At 34.4% G+C, this 7,467-nt stretch overlaps 1 pseudogene; it reads left to right on the top strand.

The window, feature by feature from the left end:
• The first annotated feature begins 884 nt into the window (after positions 1-884).
• LOC102253782 lies at positions 885-6,399 on the top strand (annotated as a pseudogene).
• Positions 6,400-7,467: the final 1,068 nt, after the last annotated feature.

The following is a 7,467-nucleotide window of genomic DNA, read 5'->3' as shown; positions in this document are numbered from 1 at the left end:
TAAGATATATAAATCTCTTTGGTCAAGTTTGATTCAGGATACATTTCAAACTGGAAAACTCATAGAACACCTGTTACCAACCACCTATCAAAAGCAAAACAATCAACAAAAAACGTATGCACACTTTAATAGCTGATAGCTCGATTTTGAAAATGAAATGTATTTTAATAAACATTGCCTTTAAAATTAATCAAAGTGTGTGTAGACATTTTTTGGGGACACCTGTATATATCATTTCAAGCACTGAAGAATTCTAAAATCTCAAGAACTCTGAAATAAAACCTGATTCAACCCTGGTCTATGAAATAAATTGGCCTATTTGTGTTCTTGCCTATACCAATTAAATGCTGAAGCATTTCAGTTATGATCATCTTGGTTTGAAAAAAATTTGATCTCAAAACATCCTCCTTTGTTTCTGACAGTTATTGCATGACAAACTACATTAACATGTTCAATACAACTATGAATATGTTTTCTGCTTCTTCGATTATTTTCTTTCATTCTTATTCATCCATTGTGCTAATTATTGTATGCAGGATTCCTCTTGTTCTCTGAACAAATGCTGAATATGTTTAAATCATGCATGTACTCACCTTAGCTTTACCACCATTGTACCCATCAAACCAGGTATTTTAAAGAGGAGCTTGCTTCTATCTATTGCCACATACAAATATCCCCAAACTTAGTGAGTAACAAAAACCATTATATTACGTTCACAGGAATAGAAAGAGGGCATAGTGTGGATGGCTTGCCACTGCTACACAATGTCAGGGCCTCAGATGGGACAGGAGTGGGAGGTGGGAAGAATGACTAAATGGCCGAGGGCAGGAATAAGATAGGCTTCTTCTCTCACCTGTCTGGCTGGGGTCACCCGACATGCCAACATGTGGCTTCATCGCAGCAAGATCCTGATTGGTTTGACGGTCTCCATGGTGGCTCAGGGTTCCAAGGATGAGTATTCCAGAAAATGGGGTAGAAGCTGCATGGTCCCTGTGACCTAACCTTGAGACCTCACACAGCATCATGTTTAAAAAATATTTTTATTGAATTCAGAGAGGAAAGGAGAGGGAGAGAGAGACAGAAAGCTCAATAATGAGAGGGAATCATTGATTGGCTGCCTCTTGCATGCCCTCTACTGGGGATCGAGCCCACAACATGGGCATGTGCCCTAGACTAGAATTGAACCTGGGACCCTTCAATCCGCAGGCCGACACTCTATATCCACTAAGCCAAACCAGCTAAGGCTATAAAGTATTTTTTAAATACAGGCAATAAAATGAAAAACTATGCATAGGACATCTAGCCTTTTAAAATCTTAACATATTTATTTTTCAATTTGCTTTAAAGATAATTTTTAAAACACTAAAACATAATAGACAGAATCGAGGAACCTTATGTAAAATTTTAACCCCCTCTTGCCTTCCCAGAATTAATGACTACAATTTATTTGGAGTCCATTATGGCATATTTTAAAAAACCTATTATTACATATGCATACAGCTATAAAAATATATAGTAATGCTTTGTATTGTTTTGAACTTTCTATACACAGAAACAGATTGAGCACTTTCTCTATACCCAATACTGTTCAAAACACTTCACATTTTCAATTTAGATTAAAAAAAGTAATGTCCTATGAATAGCACTTTCTCTATACCCAATACTGTTCAAAACACTTCGCATTTTCAATTTAGATTCAAAAAGTAATGTCCCATGAATAGAAAATACCACACACACACACACACACACACACACACACACACACACACACTCCATTACAGATGAGAAAAATAAATTAGGCAAAGAGACTTTTGCAAAGAACTATGAAGGTCTGAGATTTCACCTTACTTAAAAGCTAACAAGTTAGCCTGCCAAAGATTCACAGATACACATAGAAGACAGGAGACTCCTGGGTAAGACAGTTTATTGCTCATTGTAATAGTAGTACCCAGCATATTAACATTTACTGCCCTGGTTCCCTAAATCCAGTTCCCACAGGGCTTCACAAGGAGAGTCAGATAATACCTGCATATGCAGTAGACTGTATTCTACAAGAGGAACAGTGAGCTGAGGAAACCTTTACTAATATTCTGTAAGCATGCCTGCCCCTTGCTCCAGAGGAAGACACCGTATCTTCAAAGGCTATTTACTCTACAAGAATCCTTGAAAAGATAGTTCTAAGCCAAGTGCTTCCCTCACAAGATCTGCAGATATGCAGCATACCCACTGAGAGTTGCTTGCCAGTTAGATAAAGCAGCTTGCTCCAGGCACAAAACTATAAGGTTGTAACAGGTTTGAAACACTAGAGACTGATGCCACGGCCCAGGCTCTTGACTACAATGTTATCCGACCTCTTCATCAACAAATAAGAATTCCTGTTTTTAAATCAGTGCCCGATATTGGAATGTCTTTTTTTATTTTAATCTAGTAAGATTAGTGATGAGTTGGAGCAAAATATGTTTATTGGCCATTTGGTTTTCCTTTACATGCCCTTCCTGATTCACTGCTTAGCAATTTACTGCTATTTACTTATTTTTCTTTTTGTCCTTAACTGACATATAGGAATTTTTGTAAATACTGGACAGCAAAACCACATTGTTTGTGTGCTTTGGAAAAAATCTTTTCCTTTCTGTGGCTTGCCTTTTTGTTTATACCAGGTAGGATCTATCTTGTGTTTCATAAATAAAAGTAAATGTAAAAGCATTATATTAATTGTAAGCAAATTAGTTGTTTTCCTTTATGCCTTGTGCTTTTTCTTTCTGTAGAATTTATTTCTTAAAAGTATTTTCTTTTGTCCAGTCTATAAACTTATCTTTAGATGTTTCTTCTAAATACTTACTTTTTGTTTCCTTTTTAAAAGGTAGGTCTCCAGTCTTCAATGATTTTTGGTCAGGGATGACTGTTTTGTTTTGGTAAACATCAAAATGCCTAAATATTTACTTAAAATTATTCTAAATTTTATACACCATGAATGACAGCTTATCTCTGATAGCAGCTGTCAGTCATGATTCAAAAATAGAAAAGAAGAAAAAGAATGAGGACCTCTAAGCCTCAAACAGTGTTTCTAACCCATTTTTTTTTATTATTTGTGAGCTATTGAGAAACATATCCCAAGGGAATAGTAAGAGTGATTATACAGTATGAAAAGTTAGATAAAAGTAAATAGTTATAATGTGTAGTTTTATTATTTGTGTTATATATCATTTTATTATTCATGTTATATATAGGTGGCAATCTTTCAAAACAAACAAAAAATAAAGCTAAACCACTAGAAACTCCATTCAAATGTTAAAATAAGTATCAGAGTTCTAGTATAATACAGATTGTAAATATCACATATTTTCTAAACCCATACTATTTGATCTTTTTGTCAAAATAAATTCATAATTAATAGCAATTCCATGGCTATTAGTTAAAGATTTATCTATCACTAGCTCTTTAAGCTTTTATTCTCACAAATTTATAACATAGGAAAGATGACATGATACATGGTAACCTTTTCATTTTTATTTGTTTTGACTTGACTTAATTTTACATTTCAGGACTGCATGCCATTCTTTGTTTTTTTTTTCTTGTAAGCTAGCTAATCATCTGCATTGAATGTGAATGCTTATAAAGCAGCAGAAACCAACTAATTATGGCTCAATTTGGCTATATGTGACATAATTTCATTCCTGCACTATTTCTCTTCGGAATGTCACACTAACTTAAGCTGTTACTTTTTAGAAGGAAAGAAAAATGATGACCATCTTATAAAAATAACGTGGAATTAGAGCCATTATGTTTTAAGTGCCTTGAATTTTCAAATTTAAGAATAGCATAAAGAATATACTATTAGTTTGAATCTGTAAAAATAGACAATTTATATCTGTCTGTAGGAATTATAGATAAATTTTGTTTTATTTTCACGCATTTTAGTATTTTTCTAGATTTTCTATAGTTATTAATATTATTTTACTAAGACATAATATTATTAGTGGAAAAAATATATTTGGTTTGAGAAATAAATGTTGATAAATTTATTCATTATCTCTGCCAAATATTTACATAGAGTTAAACACAATAAGGGGGTTAGAGGCACCATGCCCTGTGCAGTAAAAATATCCACATATAACTTCTGACTTCCCAAAAACTTAACTACACAACACCCATGGTATAGCAGGAAACTGGTTCTAGGACCCCAATGGATAAGGAAAATCCACAGGTGCTCAAATCCCATATGTAAAATGGTGCAATACAAGACATACAATTGTCCCTCCACATCCACAACTGGTTGGATCTGTGGACTCAAAACTAGGTATACAGAGGGCAGACTGTATATTAATTAAAAATAATTCACAGTGTTCAAGGGTCAACTTTACTCTGACAATTTCGTGATAGGAAGAATATAGAAGACATGTTTATGTAAATTTAATTTTCAAAATGAAAGATGTAAAGAAAATGTTGAACTCTAACAAAAATCATAAATAAATATTTTAGCAATAGAGAGATATAACGTTCAATAGAGATATGATTTGACATGGAAAAAAATAGCAATTGCCCCAAGTGTATCTACAAGTTCAATACTGTCAAACATCAAAATTTTGGCTGGAACACATATTGCTCCTTGTAAAAAACATGAAAAAAGTACATAAAGAGCTCATTTGACTTAAAAAATAAAAATAATAATAGAGACACATTCTTTATATCAGATAGTAAGCCATAATGCAAAGACCAATTAATGGGTGTTGTGTGAAATGTCACATAAAGAAACAAATGGAACAGAATATAGAATTCTTATTGATATGTAGTTGATATATTTGAAATTATAGTAATGATGATAACACAGAGCAATGGGAAATTATAGATTGCTTAGTATTGTTATTGGGAGAACTAACATTCTCTGCAGCATATAGTCTTTAACAGACATATAGTATACAAAAGATTAAACATGGATTAAAGCATGTAAGCCTTTATAGAAAAATAAGGCAAAATAGTAGAAGAACCTCATCTAGGGGTAGGATATATTTATTTTCAAAGATCCCAAAGCACAAAATCTGTGGGAAAAATAAGGATTTTAATCAATATTAAGGATTTCTGTTTAACCACAAAGTTTAAATTGTTTTAAAGAAGATCTCATGAGCACTATATCCCATGTGTTTGTGCATATTGCTAAATATGACTACTGCCAAGAACTTTTGTAGAATTTGTGTCACTGCCTTCTCACATCAAGTGCTATTATAGAGATTTTCCCTTCTGGTATGTGATTTTTGACCCAAATACCCCCAAGAAATCTTTAAAGTCCAAAAAGATTAACCAGGGATGAATCAGTGTTGCATGCACCTGGATCAACTTTATATAAGACTCGGTCTGAGGAAAGCTTTCTTCTGTAACCTTTAATATACTCTCCCATCTTTCCTTCAGGGACTCAGTTATGTTTACTAAAATCTCCTTTCCCTTCCATAGCTACCATTTCCCCAAATTCATTTTGCTTGATTTTCTCATGCCTGTACTATACATTCCTGTTTTCAACATTGTCTTTTTCATTTATTCCTATTCTAGCATGACTTTATTACTGTGTCTTCTGTTTATTCTAACATATCCCACTTTCATCTCTTTCTAGGCCATATCACCTCTTCTTATAGTTCTTATCACAAGGAATGATAAAGCTGCATTTAGAAAATTTAATATATATATTGCCCTAGCTGGCTTGGCTCAGTGGATAGAGCATCAGCCTGCGGACTGAAGGGTCCCAGATTCGATTCCAGCCAAGGGCACATGCCTGGGTTGCAAGCTCGATCCCCAGTGGGGGTCATGCAGGAGGCAGCCAATCAATGATTCTCTCTCATCATTGATGTTTCTAACTCTCTCTCCTTTTTTTAAAAAAAGAAAATTTAATATAATTACAGAGGATGTCCAAAGCAAAAACTGCCTGACTAATTTCCATGGCATGGATCTTACCAATGAAAAAATGGCAGACCATGATTGAAGCACATGTTGATGTCAAGACTACTGATGATTATTTGCTTTATCTATTCTGTGTTGGTTTCACTAAAACACACAACAATCAGATTCAGAAGGCCTCTTATGCTCAGCAGCAACATCATCTTCTGCCAAATTTGGAAGAAGATGGTGAAAATCAAGACCCAAGAGGTGCAGACAAATGATTTGAAAGAAGTGGTCAATAAATTGATTCCCGCTAGCATTGGAAAAAACATAGAAAATACTTGATAATCCATTTATTCACTCAATGATGTCTGTATTAGAAAAGTCAAATGCTGAAGAAGCCCAAGTTTGAATTAGGAAAACTCTTGGAAATTAATAGTGAAGGTAGCAGTTTTGAAAAGCGACTGGGGATGAGACAGGTGCTAAGTTGAATGAACTGATGGATGTGAGCCTCCAGTCCAAGAAACTGTTTAAAATTCAGACTTTTAATGGTGACAAATTGTATTTGTGGAAAAAAATAAATTAGGTTGGGTCCACTCTAATTTAATATGACCAATGTCTTTATGAGGAGAAGAGACAGACTGAGACAGACAGAGAGAATACCATGTTATAACAGAGGCACAGACTGAAGTGATGTGTATACAAGACAAGAAAACCAAAGCTTGGCAGCGACATCAGAAGCTAAGAGACAGACATGGAACAATTCCTCTGCTGGGGCTCCAGAGAGATTTGGTCGTCTAGCCTCAATAATTATGAGATAATAAATTTACTATTGTTTAAAGTCATCAAACTTGCCTATTTTTTTTGACAGCCCCAGACAATTAATACAGAGAGGATCATGATTACTTTGTTTGGAGACCTGCCAACCTGTGATCACATGCAATCAATATTTATGGTTTGCCAAAGCTATCTATGCCTCATTTGCTTTGTAATGCCTCAATAATAGGAAATTACTTCATGAATCATTTTATAAATAACTATTAAAAATATATCAATATTTGTGTATATTAGATTGAAGATACAATCAAAATGTCACTTAAAACCTGAAGAGACATAAACAGGTATTTCATTTATTATTGCTAGGTGAATGTATATTACATTTTAGTGCCATTTGCCAAAAATATTTAAATGTTTTCTTAAGCAGGCAACATGTTATTACAGAAAACCATTTCAACTGAAGGGAGGTTTGGAGGAAGGATATAGGGGTTTCGCGCAGAACTTGAGAACAGGGAGTAAAGCTGAGCCTTCCATGGAAAGAGACCTGGGAAGTAGACAAACAGTAACCACAGCATCTACTTTCATTTAATTTTCTCCTCTCTTCCCAGAGGTTGAATGGTCTGCCATTGCTGCTTTTCTCTGCTCACCTTCTTTACTTTTACAGATTAGAATTCTTTGCTGACTCCGCCATTTGTACATTGTCCTAATGTCCACCACAAAACTGCCACCTCAGCTCCTGAATCTACTTGATCTTACAGATCCTGTGCCTGGAACTTAGTGTCTATGCTGGAAATCACAATTCCTGGTAGAGAGAAACAGATAGGC

Source organism: Myotis brandtii, unplaced genomic scaffold (assembly GCF_000412655.1).
Source record: "Myotis brandtii unplaced genomic scaffold, ASM41265v1 scaffold186, whole genome shotgun sequence".
In the NCBI taxonomy this organism is placed as follows: domain Eukaryota; kingdom Metazoa; phylum Chordata; class Mammalia; order Chiroptera; family Vespertilionidae; genus Myotis; species Myotis brandtii.
The sequence above is the reverse complement of the archived record's forward strand: the minus strand, read 5'-3'. Positions and strand labels throughout refer to the sequence as shown.